This window comes from Silene latifolia, chromosome 7 (assembly GCF_048544455.1).
Source record: "Silene latifolia isolate original U9 population chromosome 7, ASM4854445v1, whole genome shotgun sequence".
In the NCBI taxonomy this organism is placed as follows: domain Eukaryota; kingdom Viridiplantae; phylum Streptophyta; class Magnoliopsida; order Caryophyllales; family Caryophyllaceae; genus Silene; species Silene latifolia.
Window position 1 is genome coordinate 12,578,216 of NC_133532.1, and position 21,317 is coordinate 12,599,532.

Genomic DNA, 21,317 nt, shown 5'->3' on the forward strand with positions numbered 1-21,317 from the left:
AACACCAAGGTGTGTAGCCCTGCGAGATTATCCATCGCAACAGGTAATCCTCGCCGCCAGTGGGTGACCGCAGCCGCTCCCACGTAATCCAGCTCATCAACGAGCGACTAACAATCCCTGTCCCTTAATGTGCACATCCCCTCCCGTGGCGGGTTCCACGGAGGGCGAACTAGGGTGTGAAGCCACTCCCGCAAGTGACTCCACCACAATCACAATCACACAACATCACAGCCGTCACAACATCTCCACACCAACACCATCACCACAACATCCATACTCCGATGATCAGCAGATAACAATATTTACAAAACAAACATGTCTTAACAATGAACAGTAAAATGAGTAGGGAAACCCTACCTTAGCAATCAACAGTAGAACGAAACTCGAACAATCAGAAAGGCTCCTCTACGAAGTCTTCTCCTATACAATAATCACATAACACAATTACACATTGCATAATCCCCCATATTCCCAATTCCATATATGTATACAGTAACCCCAAAGAATACAAACAACATAGAAATAGAACTTACCAACAGTAGAATGAGGAATTATACACAAGAACCACGAAGATCGCACACACCACGATGCTAGGGAATGATTAGGAAGTGATTAGGGAGTGATTAGGGTAATCGTAGAAATGATGAAGTTTGAAAATAAGGTTTTAGAAACTGACGCGGGATATAAAAATAACCCTAAACATTCCCTAATCAAACCGTCAAAATACGCTTCGCCAGACCGGATACTCGGTCGAGTAAAGTGTATACTCGGCCGAGTATCCTCTACTCGTTCGAGTATCCACTATACTCGGCCGAGTATTGCTCGACAGAACCGAAACAAACCATACCAACAGCACTACTCGGCCGAGTAGGCTCTACTCGGTCGAGTAGTCACTTAAGAAAATCCCTAGTATTACAGTCTTCCTCCCTTAAAAAGAACTTCGTCCCGAAGTTCGCACTCCACCCTTAAACAAGACACTACACAACGCAAAAAGACTACACTAACAAACATTTACCAACACCAAAGAACCACACAAGACACCACAAAACTCACTAACCCGACTCAAAAATAAGACAAAACACAACCGCGACCATCTCCTACCCCCCTAAAAGACAACGGTTACGTCCCCGTAACCAAACATACCTGATCAAAAAGTCTAGGAAAACGTTCTCGCATGGCTTCCTCGGGTTCCCATGTGGCCTCTTTCACATTTTGATTAGACGAAAGGACCTTGAGTAAGACTTAACCCGTGTGTCACCGAGGGTAAAACTTAACCTGTTCCGGTAATATGTGTTTTTGGGTTTTGCAGCCGAGGGGTGAAATTTCACCCGGTCGGGTATAAACTTTTCCTGCACTGTCGCATCTTTCTAAAATGGCCATATCTCCCTCGTTGTTTGATTGTTTTAGGCTTGTGACCTACTGTTAGAACCGTAAGAGGACAAGATATCACTTCTACGTGGTTTCGCCTGATTTTCTTTTCAATAAACGAAGTTATGTCCGTTTAAATTAGACCCTTGTTGTAGTCAGGTTCTAAATCTGTGGTTTTGGATTGGGGTATATGCTTCTTGTTGATGGTGCTTCTTAATCTTGATTCCAATGTGCATGATACGTTGTCACTTGTTTAACATTATAACACCTTAACTAAGTCTTATTTACACGTTAAATGACGGGTTTTGGATGTTTCTCCCATGTTTACCATGTTCGCTTTTATTGGTTATTTAAGTCATGTTATGGGTTCACACTTATTGTTGGTCATGTTGTCTCTTATGATAGTGTTATTGTGTATTATATACTAGCTTGACATTGTTTATGCCACTCTCGTGCCATTCTGCCGAGTTTGGTATGCTCAGTCTCTTTCCACTCCTTTCGTGCCATTCTGTCGCATTCGGGGTACTCGGCTTCCGTCCTGTTGCATCGAGTCTTGGATGCGAAACGTTTATCTAATTTCAAATCGAGAAATGTTTATCGCGAGAGTCTGGCCAGTTTTAGACTGGGACTGTATTATTATCGCCGTCCTATCGAGAAGAATTGAGTCTAGAGTGGTAAAGTCTTGCATAGTTATGTCGTTTGCTTATGTCATTCACCATGGGACTGTATAAAAGCTTGCGTTTAACTATGTTTCTTTGAATTCACAAAGTTGCTCACTGAGATATTATGCTATTTATTGCTGAAATCGTTAACAAAAACAAATTAACAATTAGCATATATTGCTGAAATATCGTTAATTAAAACAATTAGCAAGATTTTGCATGCTAAAAGGTCAAAATCACGCCAAAATGAAGAGTTATTAATGTCTATTATTTCACCATACATATTGTTTTGAAATAAAATGCGGATGCTCTCTTGTAGACTTGGTAAACGGGTCAATCAGGTCGAGTAGGGGTCAGCTCATTTCAGGTTTGCAAAGATTCTAGACACTTCATATCGAGGTCATTTTCGGGGATTTTGTTGTCAAATTAGTTATAAATAATAATTAGTATATATGATAATAATTACCTGGGTCAAATTGAATGTGACCAGATCAAACTTAAATCCCCTATTTTAGTATAAATCCAGTCATTTAAATCAAATTATTCAAATTGGACGAGTTTTACCCGATCAACTCCCTTAAATCACAATTTCCACTCTCTTATTTTCACCAATCTTCTTTATTAAATTTGGAGTGACCGAATGTGAATGCGCTTACACGGTACACTCACATGAACGTAATTTACGATATGCATCGTTGCTTGTGCTATTAATCACAATTCACATGGTGTATTAGTTGGTACACAAAATGGGAGCAGTTGAACTTTCTACACAAAATGCTACGATACCCATAGCATTCAACCCCCGAAGAAGAACATTGAGAACGCAATTCCAGTATCTCAGCCTAATAATGAACTACCAATTCTCGAACCCTCATCCCTACTTTTCTTATCTCGACCGCCCCCTTCCACAACCGAGGTGCCTACCACAGCACCCACAGATAGTGGTAGTACCTCCAACCCAACAGACAACGATAGGAGTGTGGCCGGAGATGGCCGCTCCTTATATGGGGGTGATGATTTCGGAATGTCCAGTGATGGATGTCAAAATCGAAGGAATGAAGGGGAGTCCCTCGAAGCTAGTGATGGAGTTATCGATACCATGGAGTATTGATAAGTTACTCAAACTCGTAAGTCGCGCGTATCTATCATCTCTTAATTATCTACCAGTTTTTATGAGTACACAAATCCCGAACTTGTGTCCTAACCTACCCCATATCACATTCATGGTATGGAACGTCCAAGGGACAGGTAGTAAAAAAAAGGTTAACGCTATTAAGGAAGTAGTTAAGACGTATCGGCCTTTCGTTTCTTGCATTGGTCGAAACTCATATGGGCCCAGAACACGCAAAGTGAAGCTTGGCCAAATACTTGGCTATGACGGACAATCCCGGGTCAATCTTTGTAGGGTATAGCGGAGGAATTTGGTTATATTGGAAAATGAGTATTGTCACTGTCACCCCAATTATGGAGCATGAGCAATTCATCACAATTGAAGTTGCTCGTAATGGAGAGTATCCATGGTTTTTTTCAGCTGTTTACGCCAGTCCAGACCCATCAAATAGACGGGCTCTTTGGTCCGAATTAGAGAGGTTTGCCAAGTCAAATAATCATCAATGGCTCCTCGCAGGAGACTTTAACGAGACAAGATCACTTAGCGAAAGACATGGAGGGAATCGAAATATGGAAAGAAGGTGCGAAAAGTTCAATGAATGGATCGACAACTGTGAACTTATCGAGCTTGCATCCACGGGTCCTCCCCATACTTGGGCTCGAGGGAATTCAATAGATACGCGACAGAGTGCAAGACTTGATAGAGCCCTGTGTAACTCGGATTGGGGAACTATGTTTGAGGATGCGATGGTAAGGCACCTCCCCGCCTTTCAGTCCGATCATTGTCCTCTTCTAATTTCACCTAATGGTTTTGCCCCTCTGGAAGCAATCAACAAACCCTTCCTTTTTCAAGCATGTTGGATGGCACACGAGAAATTCAAGGAATTTGTGGTTGAAAACTGGCCAACAGAAGGTATTTTCCCTTCTCGGCTGGAAGAGCTATCCACGAAACTTCAAAACTGGAACAAGCAAGTGTTTGGTAATATATTTCGACAGAAGCGGGAACTCTTTGCACGTATTGAAGGGTGTCAGAGAGAGCTTTCAAAACAACGGATTTCCTATCTTATTAAACTAGAAGCTCGCCTTCGAAGGGAACTAGACGAAGTACTGGATAGAGAAGAGACTCTTTGGTACCAAAAATCTCGTATGGAATTTATAAAAGACGGGGACAGAAATACGTCATACTTCCATGTAAGCACTTTGGTACGTAGGTGGAAAAATCGCATAACCACGCTGAAAAATGGAGATGGAAATTGGGTCGAAGAGCCAACTGAAGTCAAGAAAATTATAGTAGATTACTATAAACGGCTATACACCGAGGAACAGGTTACCAGTTTCGAAGACAAACTTCCGTGGGAATTATTTCAAGACTTCTCGAACGAGGACTGGGAATGGCTAACCAGACCATTTAATATTGCGGAAATAGAAAGGGTGATTAATAATATGGGAGCGTTGAAAGCGCCTGGACCGGATGGGTACCAAGCCCTTTTCTACCGTAAAAATTGGGACATTGTAGCTGAGTCCCTTTGCGATATGGTCCTTAAGGCTTTGGAGGGTAAAGGCATGCCAGAGGGCCTAAATGATACACACATAGTCTTAATCCCTAAGGTAAATATCCCGGAGACTATCTCTCAATTTCGGCCTATTAGCTTGTGCAATGTCGCCTACAAAATTATTAGTAAGACTCTCGCTAATAGAATAAAAAGGGTTCTACCTTTTCTAATTTCTGAGACACAAAGCGGGTTCGTACCAGGAAGGCAAATCACGGATAATATTGTTGTATTTCAAGAGGCAATTCATTCGATGAGGAAGTGAAAGGGAAAGCAAGGGTTTATGGCTATCAAGATAGACCTAGAGAAGGCCTATGACAGACTTCGCTGGTCCTTTATATACGATACGATGAAGGATATGGGGTTTCCGGGTCTTTTAATCGATGTAGTCATGGAATGCGTAACCACCACGAGGATGCAGATTCTATGGAATGGGGAACCGACTGAGCAGTTCACTCCTTCTCGAGGTGTAAGACAAGGTGATCCTCTTTCGTCCTATCTCTTTGTCATGTGTTTGGAAAAATTACAACAAGCTATCGATCTTGAAGTGCGTAACAAAAATTGGAGGCCCATAGTCATCGGTCGAAATGGACCTAGCATTACCAATCTGTTTTTTGCAGACGATATGGTAATATTTGGGGAAGCGACGGAGGAACAAGCTTTAGTTATGAAATATGTTCTAGATAATTTCTGTGAAGCGTCAGGGGAAAAAATCAGCATAGCTAAGTCTCGGGTTTTCTTTTCTAGCAACACCGAAGAGGGGGTCCGGAATAGAGTTAGCACGACCCTCGGATTTGAAGAAACAGCTGACCTGGGAACTTACCTCGGCATGCCCACTATAAATGGCCGGGTCACAAGACATACTTTCGAGCACCTAGAAGACAAAGTAAATAACCGATTGGCAGGATGGTCTACGAAAAAATTATCTTTAGCTGGTCGAGAAACTTTGGTCAAATCTACCCTCTCGACTATAGCCAATTATAGCATGCAGACAGCTAAAATCCCAAAGTCTATTTGTGATTCAATCGACAGAAAATCTCGTCGTTTTCTTTGGGGAGGAGATGAAAATAAAAATTCCATTCATCTAATTAACTGGGAGACCATCCAACAGCCGAAATCCCGTGGAGGTCTAGGGGTGGTTTCAGCTCGACAAGCTAATGCAGCTTTCTTAACAAAGCTAGGATGGAGAGTTTTAGCTGAACCTCAAAGTTTATGGTCGCGGGTTCTCCGAGCCAAATATTGCAGTAATCGATGTGATATAGACATATTTCAACCAAAGAAAAATATGTCTAATGTATGGGCAGGGATATCGTCACAATCCAAAACCATAGTGAGAGGCACGGCCACAGCTGTGGGAAATGGGAGACGGGCACTTTTTTGGGATCATAATTGGGTGGACGGCCTTTGTTTATCTGATAATGCTATAGCTCCGATTCCAGACGATATATTAGGGGCTACTGTCAGCGAGATGTGGTGCGAATCTAACGGTTGGAAATGGGACTTGTTCGCGGATTTCCTGCCGCAAAATATACTCCTTAAAATTGCATCGATTTCCCTTATTAACGATCCGAGCTTAGAGGACTCTTTATACTGGCAAGGAACCTCATCGGGTAAGTTCACCATTAAATCAGCCTTAGGGTATTTGAAAGGAGTTGATTACGATCAAATTCCCAAATCACCGGTTTGGCGTACCATTTGGCGCGGTCACAAAGAAAGAGCCCGTGTCTTTCTCTGGTTAGCAGCCCATGGGAGGCTTATAGTAAATGTTAATCGCGTTAGACGGAATATGGGGGATGACCCACGATGCCCGAGATGTCACGCTTCAGAGGAAACGGTAGAACACCTTCTTCGCTCATGCTATGTTTCGAAGGAAATTTGGCAATTAGTTGGTGTGAATCCATCCAACACTTTCTTCTTTAATACTCCCTTTATGACATGGCTCACAAAAAATGCTAGCAATGACATCGACTCATCCATTGAGGACTGGCCCATGTACTTTGCCCTTACATGTTGGTGGATTTGGAAGTGGCGGAACAACATAGTGTTCGTAAGGGAGGGCGAAAATCCTTTGCAACCGAGAGAGTTCTTGTACCAACAATTTCAGTCCACAAAGCTAGCTTTGGATCGACACAATATCTTCATGCCTATCCCACGCAACCCAAGAACGGAAGTGTTCATTCGCTGGACGCCCCCCCCCCCCCCACACGGGTGGCTACTTTTAAACACCGATGGTGCCTCAAAGGGCAACCCTGGTCCTGCTGGAGGAGGAGGAATAATTCGGGATGAAACCGGCAACTTTATTACTGCTTATTTCTTCTCGTGTGGGTCGTGCTCTTCTATGAAGGCGGAACTCCTGGCCTTGCTAGCAGGGCTAGAGCGAGCCAAGTCACTCAATATTCCAAGACTTATCATTAATATGGATAATTCCCCATGTGTCGAGCTCATTAATGAAGATCAATTAGTATGCAATGGCTTGAAATTCATCGTCAAGAGATGTAAGGATTTAATGCGAGGAGGACATTGGAGAGTCAAGCTGGAGCATACCTATCGGGAAGCTAACAGGGCAGCTGATTTCTTGGCCAACAACGGAGTAAACGCGGACCCGTTAATTACGCATTTAGATATTCCTCTTAATGAACTTCGTCCTATCCTTAGGGAGGACATTTTTGGGGTTACTACCCCCCGTGTAATAGCTAGTAGTTAGTTTGGGGCTTTGCCCTCTTTCGCAAAAAAAAAAAAAAAAAAAAAAAAAAAAAAAAAAAAAAAAAAAAAAAAACTTTGCTTTGCTATATTAATATCACAACTCACAATTCGGATGGTGCATTAGTTGACTCGCAATTTTAAAATAAAAAATTCTTCCTACACGTTTTTCTCTCTTTACTTTAAATACCATGCATGATGACATCACACGTGGAACCGTTAAATCTGACCTTTTGTAGTGTTATTACGGTGACCTTACTGACGTACGTTCCACTCGAGCGGGTAAACTGAGATTTTGGAGTCGGTACAATATGAAATGGTTCGGTTAGTTCATTTATTTAACGCGAAAGTAGTAATTAAGTCCTTTAACTATGTTTAATTGTGAAATTAAGTCCTATAAATTAAGGAGTTTAATTACCACTTTCGCGATTTATTTAACATTAAAACGGGTAATTTTATTTTGCTAGAATATTTAAAACAAAATTTTTGCTTTTTTCTTTTATACATTTAGTATAAAAATCACGACGGTCATAAACAAACAAATTGTACGGAATATTAATTTTGACAGATAGTTGCGTAAAACAAAGTTTTATTGTAATCGAATTTTCAACTTTCGTCTATGATTTTCTTATTTATTTGTAAATCCGTCTACAGTATTAATTTAAAACGATACTTAAAATAAACGATTTGCCTACATGTTACACTACAACAGTTGAGTTCTGCTGGCCAACGGTGACGTAACTTTCACTCAATATTACATATCTACCATTGCACTCTACATATATACGATTAATCATGGAATTTTTTGGTCCAGATTGTGAAGCTTAATTATATAAACATAAGATTAATAAGAAGAAAATAAATGTGGAGGTTAAAGATAGGAGAAGGTGCAAATGATCCATATTTAACGAGTACTAATAACTTTGTAGGACGTCAAACATGGGAATTTGATTATGATTATGGTACTCCTGAAGCTATCCAACAAGTTGAAGAAGCCCGTCTTAACTTTTATCGGAATCGGTTCGAGGTTAAGCCTTGTGGTGATCTTCTATGGCGCCTTCAGGTTTGTGTTTCTTCTTTACTTACTTTAACTCCTACTACGTCATCTCTCCCAGTAAATAATTTATATTTGCTTTATTTTGTTAGTGGGAAATAAAGTAAATGTAAATTATTGACTGAGACGGAGGAGTATTATATTGTCAGGTCAAACTGTTTCCAAGTCAAACCTTGTGGTGGTCTTTTATGGCGTTGTATAGACCAGACAAACATGTCAATGAGGTCGAATTCGGGCCGGGTCCGTTCTAGTCGGTTCAATTTCGAATTTGCAACAGTTCGGGTCAAGCCGAGTCTTTTTCGGGTCAACTATTATCAAGTTATTTATGGATAATAATTAGGGTACAACAATAAACATTCAGGTCGGATTATACCAGGCTGAGGTCAACATGGGTTCAAGTCAAGTTCGAGTGTCGGGTCGGGTTATTCGGATTCGATTATTCGGCTGTGTTAATCTTGTCAGGTCTAGCGTTGCATATAGCCTATATAATCACCACTACAAATTCTTATTTGTCACGGTCACTATTCCATCATAAGCTTGTAACCTCTTACAAGGAGCAAGTGGGAGAGCAAATGGGAAGTCAAGTGAAAGGGGAGTTATATTATCACCACAAATTCTCATTTTGCCAAGATAGAAATTTGCACCCTTTTAGGCAGTTTTAGCACGCCTGCGTCTGCTATACCGACTTCTTATTGTTGTTATATATTGTCGTTGATATGCATACATGTTTATTTCAATGTGATTTTGTTGAAAATAAAAGTAAAATTGAGGGGTCGTTTGGTTACCCGCTAAAAAACACAGGAAGTACAATTCATGTGAATTGCAAAATGGGTAACTTGTTTGGTTACCCCAATTCACATGAATTGGAACTTCCCATGAATTCTAATTCCTCCGTAATGGAGGAAGTTGCTTACCTAGGTCCCCCTAGGTAAGTGGGAATGCCTACATGAATTGAAATTCCTATATGCAACCAAACAACATTTTCTAATTCACATGAATTCTAACTTCATGTGATCTTTCACTTCCTAGGCAATGGAAATTCCTGCATGCAACCAAACGACTCCTGAATTGGATGGCAAAAGAAAAAGTCAGATGAGTTACAACTTACAACATTATGAGGTAAAAGAATGTTGTTACTCTAGGGAGACAGTGTTAGAGTATAAACCGATCTTGAGATGGTTTCATAACAGGGTATGAGAACTGTGTGACTCATTTTCCGTTATTAAAATGCAGTTCTTAAGAGAGAAAAACTTCAAACAAAGTATACCACAAATGAAGGTGGGAGACGGGGAGGAAATCACCTACGAAACTGCCACGACGACGTTAAAGAGAGCCGCGAACTTCTTGACCGCCCTGCAGTCCGACCACGGTCACTGGCCTGCTGAATTTGCCGGCTCTCAATTTTACCTCCCTCCCTTGGTCAGTCTTCAAATATATGTTCATCACACAGATTATGCGAATTAACCTACATTTCCAAAGTTTGTGTACAACAAACACCCAACTGCTAACGGATCCCAGGCTTGAATTTACATGTATATGTCGAATGGCAATGCCATGCAGGTTTTTTGCCTATACATCACGGGACATCTCAACTCTGTTTTCTCGATACACCACCGCAATGAAATTCTTCGTAGTATTTACTATCACCAGGTTCGTAAAATTAGTTTCATTGCAGGCAAACTGCTCCATTTTGGATTTTAAGTCATATAAATGAGCTGATTTTTAATCAGAATGAAGATGGCGGGTGGGGATTGCACATAGAAGGTCCTAGCACAATGTTCTGTACAGGGCTCAACTACATATGTTTGCGAATGCTAGGAGTTGGTCCTGATGAAGGAGACGACAACGCGTGTCCTAGAGCTCGTAAATGGATCCTTGACCATGGTAGTGTTACTCACATTCCCTCTTGGGGCAAGACTTGGCTTTCTGTAAGTTATCTTACATAGGACAACTTTGTAGGACACCTATTGTATGATTTAATCAATTAGTTCATATATGTTTTAGATACTCGGTCTATTTGATTGGTCGGGAAACAACCCAATGCCGCCTGAGTTTTTGATGCTTCCTTCTTTCATGCCCGTATCTCCAGGTTTAGCATTCACCAAACATTCTCTTGTCTTCCATGATCAAACGGTCTTTGATTTTATGCTGATATTGTGCACTTGTGCAGGGAAGATGTGGTGTTTATGCCGTACGATTTACATGCCAATGTCATACTTATACGGGAAGAGGTTCGTTGGTCCAATAACACCTCTCATTATGCAACTTAGGGAGGAACTCTTCGATGAACCCTTTGAACAAATCAATTGGAAAAAAGTTCGTCATTTATGTGCACCGGTAATGCCCTTTATATTTATTTCGACACTTATATTTTCCTAACACTATTTGAAATTATATCTTTTGTTGAATTTCTATATTTATTTTAAATTTCAGAAGTTCATAAAAGTTGGTGACTACTCGAAAAAAGCTTCCTTTAATAATATAGATAGATATTGATTGATTGATTATTAACTGATGCAGGAGGATGTTTACTACCCTCAATCGTCAATTAAGCATCTAATGTGGGATACCGTTTACATATTGACTGAACCTCTTCTAACGCGTTGGCCTTTCAACAAGTTGGTACGAGAGAGGGCGTTACAAGTGACCATGAATCATATACATTATGAAGATGAAGAAAGTCGATACATAACCTTGGCATCTATTCAGAAGGTAATCCATCCATCTTATTACTTAGACATGCGCATGTCACTTATCTTAACCACTCAAGTTATTACTTCGTGTGGTTTGCAGTATGGCTAGTATTTATGATAGATGCAAATTAACCGCATTCAAGCTACAATAACCAAGTCATGACTATCAGTTACGACACTGATTGGAATTAATGCCAATTTGTTTTTGAAAATTTACTATGTTAAATATATAAGTCATATATAACACATGAACCCTAAGATCTTGAATTATATGATTATCACAAATGTAATTTTATTTTAATCATATTAGAACAAACCTCCGGACAACATGATGATAATAAGCTTTGTTAAATAATAAACCCGTAGTTGAGAAATGATGTTTCTCTCCCTTTGCCTATAAACCTTTAATGTATGTGTTTGTAATATTTTTTGTGATGATCTTTGTGATGGACAAAGGTCATTATTTATAGGAAAAGAGAGGACCAAATTTCATAACATACAACTTAATATTAACCTTCCATCAAGGTTTAATTAAGAGTGAAACTTACTTTTTGATGTGTAACCCTTTATGTTTATTAGCAAATTAATATGAAACATATGTTTTTGAATTGTAACATGTTCATTATTTACAAAAGAAACATCTCTTACTAATGACCATAAAATGAGTAAGACTAATAACATCTTTTGTCATGAATTACATAGATGTTTTCTTACAGTCTCTCACTTGGTCATTAGTAAGATACTTTAGTATTTTCATATTAAAATCATAAGGCGTGCATGATATGCTAAAATTTCTTAATTGGTTATCATAAGTGTCTTGGATAATCTAGCGATCAATGGGAGTCATGGCGTGTACATGTTATTTTGCAACATGTTTACTTCCATGTACTACTACATTAATAACTTTCATATCTAGAGTATCGTAATGGTCACATAATGTCTTGTATAAAAGACTTATTCTTTTTTATTCATCTAATACTTGAGGTGTACACATTAGAAAACAGAAAAGGCATATGTAAACGTTATATATAGAGCTCAATACTTTTCGTGCATAAATAGAAATCAAATGGCATAATATGAAAAAATTAGGAACTATCTGTAAGACCCATACTCTCAGTCTGTTTCTGAGAAGTTGGTGTAGGTAGTCCTTTCGTAAATATGTCTGCCACTTGTAAATCTGTACTTATTGATTCGACGACAATTTTCTTTAGTTTAACATCTTGCTTTAGTAATAGGTATTTGAGGTCCATGTGTTTTGAACCTTTGGTTATCCTGTCATGCTTTGAGAAAAATGTTGCAGCTTCATTGTCACAGTAGATAAGTAGTGGCTTAAAGATAAAACTTAAAGCACCAAACTGTGAGACAAAATTACGCAACCACGTTCCTTGAATTGAAGCCTCATAACATGCCACATATTCAGCCATCATGGTGGATCCGAAAGCAACTCGGATTTTTGACTTCTCCATGATATTGCACCTCCACATAAGAGATACACATAGCCAAGAGTGCAAATCCTAGTGTCAGGACATCCAGCAAGATCTGAATCAGAATAACCAGTCACATGTGGATGACTTGATTTTCTATAGGTGAGCATGTAGTTTCTTGTTCTCTTTAAATATCACAGTACTTTCTTTGCATCTTTCCAATGAGCAATTCCTGGGTTGCTTTGAAATCTACCCAATATGCCAATAGCGTGGCTGATATCAGGTCTAGTACAGACTTGTGCATACATCAAACTCCCCACAAGAGATGCATAAGGATACTTTGCCATTTCTTCTCGTTCCATAGGAGTCTTTGGGTACTGCTCAAGAACAAGTTTGTCTCCTTTATCCAGTTGCACAGGACTAGAGGAACAAGTAGTCATGCCAAATCTCTCAAGTACTTTGTCAATATATGCTTTCTAAGACAGTCCTAAAATTCCTTGTGATCTATCACGGAATATTTCTATTCCTATCACATAAGAAGCCTCACCCATATCTTTCATTTCAAAGTTTGTAGAGAGATAATCCTTAGTTTTACGTAATAAACCAAGGTTGCTATTGGCTAATAAAATGCCGTCAACATACAAAATCAAAAATATGAACTTACTCCCACTGAACTTGAGATAAATGCAAGGGTTAACAACGTTTTCAGTGAAACCGAGAGCAGTTATGGTTTCATGAAAGTTTAAATACTTTTTTCCTTCAAGCTTGTTTCAATCCATATATTGATTTATTAAGTTTGCAGACCATGTCTTCCTGGCGTTCAATTATGAATCCTTCAGGTTGACGCATGTAGACTTCTTCTTCTAAGGCTACATTTAAAAAGACGGTTTTTACATCCATTTGATGTAATTCTAAATCATAATGAGCTACTAATGCCATGATAATTCTTAGAGAATCTTTTCTTGAAACAGGAGCGAAAGTCTCATTTTAGTCAATGCCTTCTTTCTGATTAAAACCTTTGAAAACAAGTTGAGCTTTATATCGTTCAATTTTTCCGTTGGAGTCGCGTTTGGTCTTAAAGACCCATTTACATCCGACGGCTTTATGGCCCGCAAGCAATTGAATGATTTTCCATACTTGATTATTTTCCATAGATTTTAATTCATATTTCATGGCATCAATCCAATTATAAGAATAACATCCTTAATGGGTTGTGAATAAGAAATCGGGTCATGAGTCCCTTGAGATTCTATTAGATAAAGCTCTTAATCATCAGGAATAGCCGATCTCCGTTGTTGTTGAGATCTTCTTAACGGCGGTTCTTGTGGTGCTTCATCATCATTATGTTTGGTGAAAGTCTGATTATGAAGTTGATGATCAATTATTTGGTTTTCCTCAATATTGTGAATGGGTTCAACAATAGGAGGATTTCCAATATCATTCGAAATTAAGTGTATAGGGATTGGTACCCGTATTTCTTGAATGATCACTTCTTGTTGTTTAGTACTCCCATTGATTTCACCATTCTCATAGAATCTGGCGTTACCGGTTTTAACAATTCTCGTACTATGGTTAAGACAATAAAACCTATATCCTTTGGATTTTTCAGGGTAACCAATAAAGTGACCACTGATTGCCTTTAAATCTAATTTCTTTTCATGTGGATTGTAAATTCTAGCTTCAGTTGGGCAACCCCATATTTGGAGATGTCTTAAACTAGGTTTCTACCCTTTCCAAAGTTCAAATGGCGTATTTGGAACGGACTTACTTGGAACTTTATTTAAGATATAAACAACTGTTCGTAATGCATCCATCCATAACGATATAGGCAAGTTAGCATGACTAATCATATATCTAACCATTTCCATATATGTACGATTTCGCCTTTCAGCTACACCGTTCTACAATGGCGAACCAGGCGTTGTGTATTGAGCAACAATTTCCAGTTTTTGGAGAAGTTTAGCAAAAGGTCCAGGATGTTGTCCTGTTTCGTCATACCTTCTATAAAATTCACCACCTCTATTAGATCTAATGATTTTCACTTTCTTTTCTAATTATCTTTCAACCTCGGTAATGTATGCTTATACAACATCCACAGATTGAGATTTTTCATGCAACAGATAAAGATAACAATAACGTGAATAATCATCGATAAAAGTAATAAAATATTTTTCTCCTCCGAAAGTTGGAACATCAAATGGTCCACAAATATCTGTATGTATAATTTCAAGAAGTTGAGTACTTCTTGTGGATTCTTTCTTTGTGTTTTTTGTTGTTTTTTCCTTTAATACAATCAACACAAGCTGTAATGTCAGTAAAATTAATATCCGGTAGAACGCCATCTTTTACTAAACGGTTTATTCTTTCGCTAGATATATGACCTAGTCTTTTATGCCACACGAAGTAAAAGTCATTTTTGGATTACTTACGTTTTGTTTCTTTATTATGCAAGGTGAGACAAATTTCAGCTTCAATATGTTTAAGACGAAGTTGATAAAATTCATCTATTAATATTCCACAACCAATAAGGTTAGAACTTTCAAACAAACTGAAATTTTTATTGCCTATTTCAAATGAATATCCAAACTTATCAAGTGCGCTTACAGAAATTAAATTACGGGAAATAGACGGAACATAAAGAGTTTGACATAAGTCTAACTGGTAACCGCTATCTTAAATTAGACGAAACATTCCAACAACTTTAACTGGAGATTTGTCTTTATTTCCCATAAAAATAAAATTCCCCCTTGAATTTGTGGTTTGGATCGTAATGAATCCTTGCATAGAATTCGAAACATGAACATTAGCAGCGATGTCAATCCACCATGTAGAACAAGATACATTAGTAAGATTTGATTCGAAATAACTTACGAAATCCATTGAATTACCTTTCTATTAAACCATGCTTTACGTTTAGCACAATCCGCCTGGAAATGTCCAGGTTTCTTGCAAAATTTGCAAACATCATCTTTTTTTTTCTTTTTCAATGGTTGATAACATCATCAGATTTAGGTGCTGCTCTCTTACGGGATGAATTATTCTTTTTCCCAACTCCTTGTACGAAATGAGCAACTTTAATGCCTTGCAAGCCTTGCCTAGACTCCTCTTGAACCAATTTATTAGTTAATTCATTTAGACTCAACTTCTCTGTAATAGTGTTGTAATGAATTTTGAAAGGTTCATAATGAGAAGGTAAGCTAGTTAAGATAAATTGAACTAGAAAAGCATCGTCCATAGTCAATCCCAAATTCTTAAGTTTGGCCGCAAGATTTATCATTTCAATGACATGAGCACTCACTGTGCGAGAACCATCAAACTTCATGGTTATAAGATCTGCCATAAGTTTCTCAGCAAGGGATTTGTCTGCAGTCTTAAACCGATCTTCAATGGCTTGCAAGTATTCTTTTGCACTCTCAGTTTTAGGTAGGGATGTCTTGATGTTCGTGTCAATTATCATTCGCATAAACACCAGGCTAAGTCTGTTAGAATGATCCCAATCAAGGTGGAGTTTATTTTCCTCAACAGTACTCTTATCAGTTAATGGTGCAGGCTTATTTGTAATAAGAGCCTTTGTCCAGTTCGAGTACTCCTAAGGAAAATTCAACTTGCTCTTTCCATTCTGAGTAGTTAGTTCCATTACGTTTGATTATAGACGTAGCATATGAATTAAGAGTTGGCGATACATTAAATGCAAACGGGATACAACAACTTAGTCATAAAACAACACATACAATTAAATTATATGATTTTAGGTTCTCTTGTGGGTAGTCACCTAATATTGCATATAGACTTTATACCGTTTAATGGTTATCATAAAAAACATAATTATAATAGAAATTTTTCTTAATTATTACTCAAATATATATAAATACTATTTGTCTGTGGACAAATAATATGTATTCTTGCATTTGACCAATATTTATTATTCGCTTAAGATGTGAAAACAAAAATGTAGGTTAATATGTTACATTTACCATTTCTTCAGATGAAATATATAGTTATGTCGTATAACATACTAATACATTAAAAGTACATTATTTTGATGTCATAAAAAATTATTGTTAAAGTAAGCGTATTATTTATAAATGGTAATGTTAAATAATTAGAAAAACATAAAATAATATTTATAACGACATAAATGATACCGTCGTTTTAGTACCAAAAATAAATACCTATAACTATTAACAGAAGTTAGCGGAAGTAGGGTCGATCTCCACAGGGAGGCTAATGTATCTATCTGCTAACTACGTCTGTCTAGAAACAAATGGGGTTTTTTTTAGTTGATTTCTACACTAATAAAGGTTGAAGGCAAGAGAAACAAAGAAAAGAGCAGTAAAGCGAAGACAGGTGAAGAGTGTAATCAAATAGAGAGGAATATGTCAGGAATTCGGTTCACCATGGCAGTTTACTAACTCAGTCATAAACAGTTCAGACGATCAACTATGAGAAGGGCAAGGGAAAGGTCCCTCCGGTCCGCTATCCACCCTAGATTACAACTAACTTAACTTCCCTCTTCATTAGGGTAGTCTACTGTTCATAACAGGTCTGTTCATTCCAATCTTCCGATCTAGGATTGAATTTAACCAAATTAAAGGGTTTAGAAGCGTGCACTCAACTAAACTATTACAGTTATATTGTTAATGAGACAGTTCTCACAGTTGATCATCTAGCCTATTCACAACATCGTCAACTCACTACCATGGCTCCCCTAATCCTAACATAAAGGGAATTAGCTACTCATGCTATTGATATTACTAATGATAACAATATTGACTATGCTAAAGAGAGACATAATAAAGAGATTAAGGATATGAATCATAAATTATTAATGATAACAATAAAAAAGAAATTAGAGAATAAAGATTAAGAGAAAAGGAGATTAGATTAAGTAAAAGGAGTCGAGAGAGATTACAAAGAAAATGAATCCGACAAATAAAGATCAATCAACGTGTAGCAAAGAAGAAAGAAGATCCGACTGCTTAAGAGAGTGATTAAGAGTATAGAGTGTGATAAAAGATAGATCATTAACCTAATGACGTCTTCCCTTATATAGGGAAGCGTTTATTAACTAAAATAAACCTAAACACGGAATAAAATTCCCGAGCAAATAAGCAAATCACTCGATCGAGGCATTTCATTCCTCTCGATCGAGTGATTCCTCAGCCATTCTCCTCGATCGAACAAATAGGGCTCTCGATCGAAGACCTCCAATGCACACTACTACAAATCCAGGCAACTACAACGCCCCTTTAACAACGATTATTCACGAAAATCACAATAGACGTTGTAGAATGTATGGCGCGAATTTTACTAAAATGAATTACAACGGGTATGGCTATAACAACCGTTGTTATAAGTTTTAACAACGGGTAACACATGCACAACCGTTGTTAATAATTTGGCGCAAAATTGACGCAAAGTTAGTGAAAAGTAATTGTGGACAAGGCCCTCGGGAACTGCGTCCGAGGGATCCACACCCGGCATAATCGACTCGAGGTTCCTTCGAATCGAATTAAGACATATTAGAGTCGCCACCAAGTTTTTTGGGAACTTGGAACCGTTCAAGTCAACTTTACACCTTTCATCGAAAAGCATAAAGCCAATCGACTACGAGTGATTAAAGATAAAGACTTGTACCCTATATCACTCGATTTGAATGACTCTCGTAATCCAATGGTATTTAGACGGATCCACAAACCATAGATCTTGAGTAAGGGGTGAGGGTACGTGTTGGGAAGCCCATAAGGACACCCAACCCCGCCCGTCAATAACGGCCTCTACTAAGTCAAGTGTCGGATTTCAAACAAGGTCATAGCTACGTACGATGTATGATATGCAAACGTTGTTTTAACCCTATCATGTGACAACAATTTCTATGTCGTTTTAGATGCAACTAAACTAACTTTGTCAAAATTGTAATTTAGCATGTGGGTTGATTAATCTAGCAACATTCAAACGAAAGCAAACAAGGCTTAAGGGGGGAATGGGGGAGCCGTTGGGATCTACCTATTACAAACCAGGCATTTCATGCCGACACAACGATAAATAAATTACAACTCGATCTAATTACAATTGCTACATACAACTCAAAACACGACACAAAACACACGGCCACTGGGCCTTGAAAACCGTGCACAAAGAGGAGGTGATCCACGGCCTACATGACACACGGCCTTGGGTCACTCCTCGTGCTGCGTGCTCTCACTTAATCTCATCGAATTAGACATAGGGCTACGCACCAAAGCATGCATTAGCATAAACCGGGCCATGTTGCTTTAGACAACATGCGGTTTACTACGCTCCTACAAGCATTGGGGAACAACCGTCTAACCAAACAAGACTAAGGTTTTTAGAAAAGGTTTTGACTCAATAAAAGTAAAACAAACTTGAAAGGTTACAACTCGATAAACCAACGATAAATTACAAACAATGAAACAACGAGAAAACAAACGGTATAAAAACAAAATGAGAAAGGTAAAGAAAACGGCCACCACACGGCCCAAACCCACGGCCACCCTCACGGCCAAGACGAGGCCAACCTAGTTCCTAAGTTAGATTCATTGGTTAGATCGAATGATTGCAAAAAGGGATAGGAAACAAGTTAGAAAACGAGTTAGAAACGATGTTGATTGACTGTCGCATGAGGGTGCATTCTACACGGCCTAAAGGATCTAATTAGGTCAAATTCGCTAATTAAATTAACTCATCGAGTGTCAATAAGAAGGTGCTAATTACGCACTCTTATACTAGCGAGAAATTAGGTGAAAGAGAGAGATGCATTCAATTATTTACAGAATCGTCGATTGATTTTATAACTTACGTCGAAGCCACCTATCGTGTCTAATTAGGTTATTAAATTAAATTAATGTTATCTAAATATGTCATAGGTCAACAATCAGAGGTTAAACTAACATACAACGGGTCCTAGGGTATGTCGATTTGGCCGAAACAATAAGGGGGTCAAAAGCGAAGAGCGAAGTTAGACTATCGTTTTATTTATGCCCTACCTTGAACACGAGGATATGTAAATGAGACGGGGGTGTACGACCGACTGAAGTAGCGGTTTATTTTCCCATCTCAAGTCAACGCGGGTGTTCATGGTGGTACTTTAACTCATACTCGGACTAACTAGTTTCATAATTAATTAGAACAATCGATAAACAAAACGAAAAACAAACAAAAACAAGACAATAAAAAAAAGCATAAAACAAACGAAATAAAAGGGAAAAGAAGAGGATTTGATGCACCCTCAACCTACATGTATCGTTGACACCGTCTTGGGTCGTAATCGATGGTAGATTTTATCTCGAGAGGCCGTCGTCGACGAAGAGCAAAGCAAACACGCGTTTTGGAAAGTTTCTGGACAGCGATTTTAAAACAGTGATATCTCCCTCGTTTCACGACGAAAATTCGATTTGAAAGATGTTTTGGAAACTAGAAAGAGAGGAGAACAAGGATCTTAAAGCAACCCCTGCTCGATTTGGGTTATTGGGCACGAAAAACGAGCACAAACAGAACTGGACAGACAAGAGTAAACCGCGAAAACAGAGTGTTATTTCACTCTGTTTTGCGAGGGATCTCGTGTACTCTCAAGGGCAATTTGGCTCGTAAATCTTTGTCTAATGTGTATATGGATGTTATGTGGTTAATTAGGAATAAGAAAATCGAGTTTTGATGGAGGTTTGATGGAGGAACGAGTTGCTTTTCGAGGAGGACACACAAACAGTTCAGTTTGTGTGTCGGTTTTGTTTAGGGTTTTTGGAGGGCAATTAGGGTTTGTTTCTGAGGTTTAAAGCTTGTGGGTGATGCTTGGATGTATGGAGGACTTATAGGAATGAATGTATGGTCGAGGGGTGGTATTTATAGGGAGTTAAAATAGGTTAAAAGAGAGGGAGGGCAAATCGGGCTAGCTGAACATAGCTGCTGTCCAGCAGCTTTTGGGGGGGTTTTTAGGGTTCGTTTTTGGGGTTTTCTTGGTGATTAAGCTAGGATAATATGGGTAGGATACTAGGGTATGGGTTAGGGTTAATGGGTACGGGTCTTGGTAGTGTTTGGAGCGGGTTTGGGCTCGCGAATTGACACGCAAAACAGGGGACTGCATTGGTGTTTTGCGGGCTGCTTGTGAGGGGTTTGGGATGAGAATTTGGGCCGTGGTTTGGGGGGTTCGAACATGGGTGGATGGGTATTGGTCTAGGTGGGTTAGTGTACTCGAGATTCGTGCCAATTCGTAAAGGAAACGGGCTCAAAAACCGAGCTAAACTCGAGCTCAAAAACGTGTGGTTGAAACGAGTTTTTCTCGATTTTTAAATCGATTTTTCAAATCAATTAACACATTAAAATAAATGATTTTTCAAACCAAATATACTCATAAAATGATTTTTCAAATCAAATATTTATTTTATTTTCAATAAAATAAACTTGGGAAAATAAATTCAAAATAAAATAAAATAAATTGAAATCACCTTAAAAAAGACCTTAATTTAAATATCATTTAAATAACAAGATGAACTCACTAAAAACATTAATTTAAATATCATTTAAATTAACAGAATGAATTCACTTAAAAAAAACATTAATTTAAATATCATTTAAATTAATAAAATACTTCATCGACGACGCCCATTCTACATCGTAAAACGAGCTCCAAATAATGACAGTGACAACTAAAGAATACATGTGTCCTATCATCATCGGGTGTTTGTCGGGTTCTCTATAAATTCCAATATCGACGGATACGGGTATCTCTGAGCCCCCAC

General features: G+C 38.4%; 1 protein-coding gene and 1 pseudogene across 1 annotated transcript in view; both read left to right on the top strand.

Annotated features, from left to right (window-relative positions):
* Positions 1 to 21,317, top strand: part of LOC141591758 (beta-amyrin synthase-like) — a 232,564-nt gene that overhangs the window by 159,815 nt on the left and 51,432 nt on the right. The gene's annotated exons all lie outside the window — the stretch shown is intronic.
* The window catches only part of LOC141591760 (beta-amyrin synthase-like), a 47,399-nt pseudogene continuing 35,753 nt past the window's right edge, over positions 9,672 to 21,317 (top strand).